This window comes from Cydia pomonella, chromosome 7, assembly GCF_033807575.1.
Source record: "Cydia pomonella isolate Wapato2018A chromosome 7, ilCydPomo1, whole genome shotgun sequence".
In the NCBI taxonomy this organism is placed as follows: domain Eukaryota; kingdom Metazoa; phylum Arthropoda; class Insecta; order Lepidoptera; family Tortricidae; genus Cydia; species Cydia pomonella.
The window spans coordinates 16880904-16888908 of record NC_084709.1 but is presented as its reverse complement, the minus strand read 5'-3'; positions in this window follow the sequence as shown (position 1 = coordinate 16888908).

The window sequence follows — 8005 nt, the reverse complement described above, 5'->3', positions numbered from 1 at the left end:
ATAAGTACGGTCTCCGATAACGCTTAGTTTGTTATACGAATCTTGGGGTCATATTACAGCGGTAACAAGAGAAAATGACGCGCCTTCGATTGCGTATTTAGTGAAAATATTGGAAATAAAATCATCTAGGGCAATTGTAACTATGGGGCAAATGCAATTACTCGTACTCTAAAAAGACAAGAAGAGAGCTATAGCCATTTGTATTATACCATGAATGAACTCTTTATTATCCCAAAAGTGTGACTTGACTACAAGTGGCTCTAGCTCTAGATTCAGTTCTTGTATTTTTAGAATAGTTGCATTTTCCCCATAGTTGCAATTGCCCTGGCTGACTTTCACAGGTCAGAGAGGTTATTCCTATTGCGTATAGAGATTTGGAGAAAGACAATTTATTAATTTTAATCCAGTTATTCTAAGTACACCATTTTTTTTAACAACCTATGCCGCCTACCGTACAACATGTCCAACAAGGTCATAATCCCAACCCAATCTATCATGACAGCAAAACCTTTTCATGATTGCATAGAGTAACTTTATATTTTATGTACCGTTTGTTGACAGTTTTCATTAAGACAAGTTGTCATGTTGGAAATAAGTACTAACACTGTTATTTTAGTTTACAAATCATTTAATTATAATAAAAATTATAATTGTTTACTTTTGTCATGACTAGTATACCTAACGTAAGAATCATAAGGTTCATAATATTCCAGTTTATTAAACACAGTTCTTGGAATACTTGAATAATAAAATTTTAATAGATTATGATTAAACATTGTACTGAAAATGCCAAGAAGCTTGTTATCGTCAAAAAGTAAGTAGGTACTTAAGTGTATTGTCGAGGGTAAGATGAAATTCTATTTCATAATATGCCGTGTCTGAGAGGCCAATTCGAATGTACAATAACTAAATGACTATCACTAAATGTTATTTGAATGATGTCATTTAGTTATCGTGCGTCTCGCTTGCGCCAATAGGAGCAATAGGGACCATGCGCGTTTAAGGATCTGCCATCCTGTGGCCGGAATCGGAAACATAAAATTGACATTTCACGCCAAAGCAAGTGCTGCCATCTACCGTTCTCGTACGTTTTCTTGTGCATTGGCCTGTCAATCAATCATTCCAAATAATAGGGGTATAATACTTGCATTATAATGTATAAGAGTCGGCCGATTTTTATTATATAATAACAGTGACAAAATACTCAAAATACTAAGTGTAAGACGATTTCCTGCAGTAATAACGTCATAATAAATACACATTATTTAACACATTTATGACGTTATTACTGCAGGAAATCGTCTTTTTTAAACTTAAATATTTCTAGTATCTATGCCCAATAAAATATTTAGTCGGTTCTGGTCCAGGTCTGAACTACAAAGACCTACCTCCTGTAACGACCATTCTGTAGCTGAATATCAGGACCTAAAATATTGTCTATGTATACTAAATTGGGCTCATGTCGTGGCAAATTTCGAGTCTTCATAGCGACTTTTGCCTTAACATAATTCAATAGTATAGCCTGACCAGTAATATATGATCACGCACCATATTGTGGAATTTCGTTGGAACCAAATTTTTGATATTAAACTGAGTTACATGAGAATAACAGCGCCCTCTTGACAATGATCATTCGATCAGTCGGGCTTTAGAAAATATACTTACTTCACTGGTTCAGTGACCCAAACAGGATCTTGGCCTCTGAAACAAGAGAGCGCCACTCTGTCCTATCCTGCGCAACTTCACGCCAGTTGGGTATAAGAAAATATACCTACTGAAAATCCAATAAAGATATAAAAAAATCATAATTTTCCAAGTAGGTATTTCACAATGACCCGAAGCGCTTACAAAGTTTTTTAAATTTAGTATTTTGTTACTATTAACATAAAAAAAAGTATTCTATTAAAGCCTTATTTATGCAAAATGAAATTTATAGGATTTTATTCAGCTATATTTATTTATTTATGTTCATATATGAAAATGTTCTTAGTTAATTGTGCGTAATTGACTTGACTTATCTACTATTACATCCTTATATTACATTATTATGGTGATTGATTTCTGAAATTGTACATTTTGTATACGCTTGTACAATTTCTACACCCTTATAGAGGCCTCAAATGTCTCAATACTTCCTATATCGTTAAGCTTTTATTCACCTTTACTTACAGCGCCATCTCTGCAGTCAGCGAAAGATTCTACGCGTCTACATATCACTAGCACCGCCTCTCTTAAACATAGTTTGAGAAGGCAAGTATAGATGGCTCCCAAGGTAATTATTAATACTTACTATTAGGCTCATAAGATCAAACTCCTCCTTAAACAAAATTATGAATGTTGTAAGGTTTCAAAATAAATAGTTATTCATATCTTTGTAATTATAACCAACTCTGCAAGATACCTACGTATTATTACGAAAATACGATTTATCCTTACGTAATATATTTTAATTACATAGCGGTTATTTGCAACTTTCTTTTTGTATTAATGTTAACTAGTATGATAATACCTATTCATTGCATTGATAATAGAGCAAAAATGATATACCTAATTAAACTTATTTACCACTATGTACATTTTTTTAAAATCATTGCTAAGGAGATATTTGAGGATTCAAATAACTGGTTCAATACATTTTTATAACACTAACCTCTGCGGAGGCAGGAGCGTCATATTTGACATAGCATTTGGCCTAAAAACTTAGCGTGCCAATGATGATAGCCTGTGTGTAAAGTATTTAGATATGAAAATTGGTGGTTAAATTGAATATGACAGGATTGACTTAGAACGATCTGTTGTAATTGTTTCGACCGGTCATTTACGTTCTAAGTAGATCGATGTACTTTTCTTATTTGATTCCTTTACATTTCGGCTGTTACAAGAGTTTCTCTTATCTGAAAACTATATATTTGCGTAAGTATAGTATCATTATAGTCTCGACTTGTGTCTATTTTCATATAAACTCTTTACAATCCTGCACCAAACTAACTAACTATTGACTGGTAGAGAATGCCTTAAGGCGTTAAATAGTTTTCATTTATTATTTTAAAATTATGGCTTCAGGCCAATGGGATTTCGCCAGTATCAAGGTATTAGAAGTTTTAAATACGACTAAATTATACGCTTAGTATAAGACAGTGTACGGTGATTTTATTAGCTTGTAAAGCGATAGCTGGACTTTACAAGTAGCACGTGGACTACCGGCCGTTGACTCCAAAGTGGTGGTTAAACACGATTCTAGATTAATTCTCCGTTTACTGCACACTATCACACTAGCTTACTGTATAATAAGCTATCGATATTAATGAGCAAAAACAAAGGAATTAATCGCGAGGCTAACTATTAAGATGGCGCTCGAACCTGATATCAGTTATATCAGGACATCAGAGATCATCATTCTGATATCAGTGTACGTTCGAACTGGCCCTGATTGTCGTTTGCTTTTTTCAGATGGTAATACAATATTTTCAAAAATGTTATTCACCCCTCCCATTATCAGCCATTAGAGGCTTTGTCGGACCGGCTCCCGTTGATTGGTGTACTGGGCAAACTTGTAAACATTCGCGATACATTATGCAGTCAGAATTCAGAATATCGAAACTCTTTCAGCGAGTTCTCCGAAGAACCGTGATCGATCAACTGTGCTTATTGAATTCCTGGGTTTGGAAGCGTGCTTTTATTACTGTAAATAAGATATGGCAAAACGCGTTTTCACGGTTTTTGTTAACTTGGGTTCCCCCGTCGCTGTGTTTGCAGGGGTAAATATAATCACATTTCGAAGCCAGCTTTGTAAAAGTAGGAACCAGTTGCCGGCGAAGGGCTGTTAGGGCTGTATAGATCGTGTCATTCGCGACGACGCGTGCCGTTATTCGTAATGTCATGTTACAAAAGGTTAGTTTTGAGAAATCTGCGCGTCATCGTGAATGACACGAAGTATGTATATTATACTTATTCACAAATATGCCCAAAATTAATTAATTTTTATTTTGGTTATGGTAAAGAAATAATTTTTGCACTTCCTCTGACAATCAGACAAGCCCCAAGCAAGTTTGTTTTCAAGCGTATGCTTCACAAGCACCTATGAGTTAGTCCTCCTCCGCGCATATGCATAGTTTTTATAATATGTATGTATATTGATATTATATTTCATATATATTTATTGTAAATAATGTTATTAATGTCCAAAATTGTAAATCGTTTTTCTAAATTTCTTATAGTTGTCATTTCTCACTGCACCCACATTCGAGAATTTCTGTTTTGCCCTATGGTTGACTGGTAGAGAATGCCTTAAGGCATTAAGTCCGTCATTTGTACTTATGTTTATTGTGCAATAAAGTTTAAATAATAATAATCTTTGGGATATCCAAAGAGTATTATAAGATAAGTACAATTTTAAATCCAAAAGTTAGAGTACTGATAGTAATTCAGAATAAGTCTTACCTTGGGGCTCTAAACGGGTGTACAACTTTCCAGGTTAGGCAATATGGTTCTGGAGTTAATACCTACGAATATGATATGCCTAATATACGTTATGGATGTTATGGTTATGTTTTAAGAAAGAACCTTAAAGTAACTACTATAATCTGTAAATACAAATCGCCTTTATTTGCCTAGATAAGCTCCATAAAATCAGAAAGTAATAACGTCAATTTGTGTCCGGCATTAAAAACAGGAACCAGGAAGAACAAAGAAATTTTAAAACAAAAGTAAATAAAATTTCCATTTCATTTTGTTTGAAGATTTTACAATCTCTGAGTTTTATAATATGTATTTACGAAAGAAGCCACGATATTAGCAATGTACTTATTTTCGTTGTAGCTATTAATATTTCTTACTTTGAAGTTTATAGGTACTTATTATATTCAGATCAAGAATTGTAAGAAAATATATTAAAAATATCTTTAATGGCATTACACCAATACGTTTTGGATAATAAATCATAAATAATGTAAGATTTGGACCACTCCTATGGACTAAACTAAAATAAATGGGGACATAGCGCTAATCACGACACATTGGAAAACCACAATGTTGTGATTTTTCTATACATAAGAATCTAACTATTCTATCTAATACTCTTAACAGAGAATGAATTCCATATTCATTCATTCAGTAGTATTCATTCACAACTTCGACAAGTGTCGAAATCGATTCCGATTATATTCATCCAGTGCTTGGTAGCCGAGTAATAATGCAGTAATCGAGATATTGGCAGGACAGGAGAGGAGTTGATAGAGTCGGGTAAATTAATAGTGTTTGGACATGGCTCGCGTTGGAGCGTGGACAAACATTGTGAATGCCTGTTTTGTATTTACTGGATGGTTCGTATAGTCCAGTCATCGAGAACTTTATGAAAATGGAAAAGTAATTTATTATTGTTTTCGTATGTGAAATATGATTCGATTACGAATCCGCTTTTACGTTACTATTTAAAAAAAAAATCGTCTTTCATAAACGCTCAATTACGTATTAATTCTTTGTTTAAATGTGTCATTTTGATTTATGACTTGTAAGAAAGGAATAAAACATAAACTAATTGAGGTTCGTAAAGTTTTATAAGGTCGTTTAAAGTTTAATTTTGTTTCAATGTGTGGAACCTGCAATTTCGATAGGTATTATTAAATAACATACGTACCCGTACCATGACTCACTGACAGTGTCAGAACTGACATATACGCTATCGAGAACATATTTTACTTTCTATACATCACGCTCGCACTTATATGCGAGTACGAGCGAGATGCATATAAAGTGCATTCTCGATATCGTTTATGTCAGTGCCGAACTGGTGGTAGCCACACTGATTCTACTGCTAGTGAATGATTACTTTGGCGATAACTGCACTATAAGTTGTAGACTTATTATTGATACAATTTTACCTCTCTAAGTCATTACAACTTCTAAGAGTATCTGTTAAAAATATAAAAAGTGCACCGATTGCATTGTAGAAACTGTAGAGCCAGTTAGTAAAGACGGCAGAAGTGCTTTCTGTCTGACTGACCATTTAAACTGAAAACCGGTTTTACAGCAACCGCAATTCTAGCGAGCAAATAGCCAGCTGTAAAGAAAGAATTCACTTGACTGCAGAATAGCATAAAATAACACGCTTGTAAGTACATTGCCTGTAATGGTATTGCTGCCTTCCTGTTCACAATTCCGTATATTCTTTTAATGTTTTTATTCACTCTACTGAGGTTCGATATTGCCTACATTTATGATAAGTATGATTTATTAATAATGGTTAAGATTTACGTAGTTCGTACTATTTTACTCTTGAGTTTTGCTGGATAATCAGACGATAATTTGGTTTGAAATTGATTTTATCTGAGAATTTAAAGGGATATGTCCAAAATGTATAATTGCTTTAATTTTTCGTTTGGCATACTGTGCATAACATGGTACGTAATAAGAATTAAAAATATTTTTAAATATAATAATTCGCAAATATGAGATAATTCTCGACTGGGGTCAGCTTACATTCAGCAAGTTAATACTAAGACATAATTAACTTATTGTTATGTCATAGATATACAATAGAATAAATAACTATTTTATTATACGTCAGTCCCAAAAGCTAAAATCTTCACTTAGCATCTATTTTTAATATTTAAATAAATCAATTAGATATTTTAGAGACCAGATAAGGATATTAACGTCTTGTTGAAAATTGGTTTTGATTATATCATTATGTATGTAGACAATAGTATTCAGGAGCCCCTCTTTTTTCCTCGTACTTTTTTTCTAATCGTTACTCATCACTTAAAATGCTACTCTAAAAAAATTTAATTACAGTATATAAAGTTAACTTTAACGTTAAATCACGGTAATAAAGCATCACATTTATTTAAAATCGTGTTTTATACGAAGTTTTACAAAATTACAAAATGAGATGAGATCCGAGAAGTGTGAAAAGCGGAATTTTGTACAACGGTCTACCGTTACCGGCGCGGGCGGTCATCTTAACTTGTAATTCCATAAAGGAGCGCAATCTTCTGTCTGTGGTGGCAATGAGATCTATGCACAGAAGGGCTTAACAGCTGTTGTGTTTCTACAAAATAGTGCCTTTTTTATGGAAGTTTGGAGGTGTACATTCCGCCCATTGACCCTTGGCTATATAGTTTCCATTACGTACAAGCTCTTTCTTTTCCCTCAATGTTTTTGTTCGCCAGCAGGGACTGTAGCTTTGAAACTGTTTGATTATTTTGGTATAGCAAAGTGTATGAAATACCTACTCGTAGTTTGTTAACATTTATAGCTGGTCTATCTGTTTTAATAAAATTAATAAAATATAAATCAAAACAAAAATATTAATTTGCTAATCCGAGAAAACATAGCGTGCTAGTCAATCAGTGCTAACCCGTTATTTAACGTAACCCGTTATATAATTTGAAGATGGACATGTAATGTAAATAAATGAATTTATACATAGGGGTCACTTTAGTGGGGTACAGAAAAAAAAATTGTTTGGCAAACTATATTGTGTTATAATTATATCAAATGAAAGCGCTAATTGTGAGAATCTCAAATAAATATTATTTAAAATTTCAAGATAAATAAATAGTTGAGAAGTTAGTTTAGAGAATAGGCGAATCTCATCAATATGACCGATTGAGCTTCTTCGTATTAAAACGGCGTTAATGCCGCAAAGTTAGTATGGCTTTACGAAACCCGTACGTAACCCTCCATTATGCGTGGTCTGACACGAACTCGGCCGGTTTTTATTTGAGTTACGCAAAATATTAGTAAAATCATGGAAAACTAAAGACCTGATTATGGCATAAACAATGATATAATTTATAGTTTTAATTATTTCTATACACAAAGAGAGATTACTTTTTAAATTAAGCACCGTAATTTCATCTTGAAGTCTTAATTCGTCCCAGTTTTCACCTTCTATCAGCTGAAGTGCTTTCGGGTTGGCAGAGCTATAAAGGCTTAGTATCCCATAAAAGAGCCACATGATAAATATGAGTATAACTGTAATAAACGTAAACGGAGGTCGTAT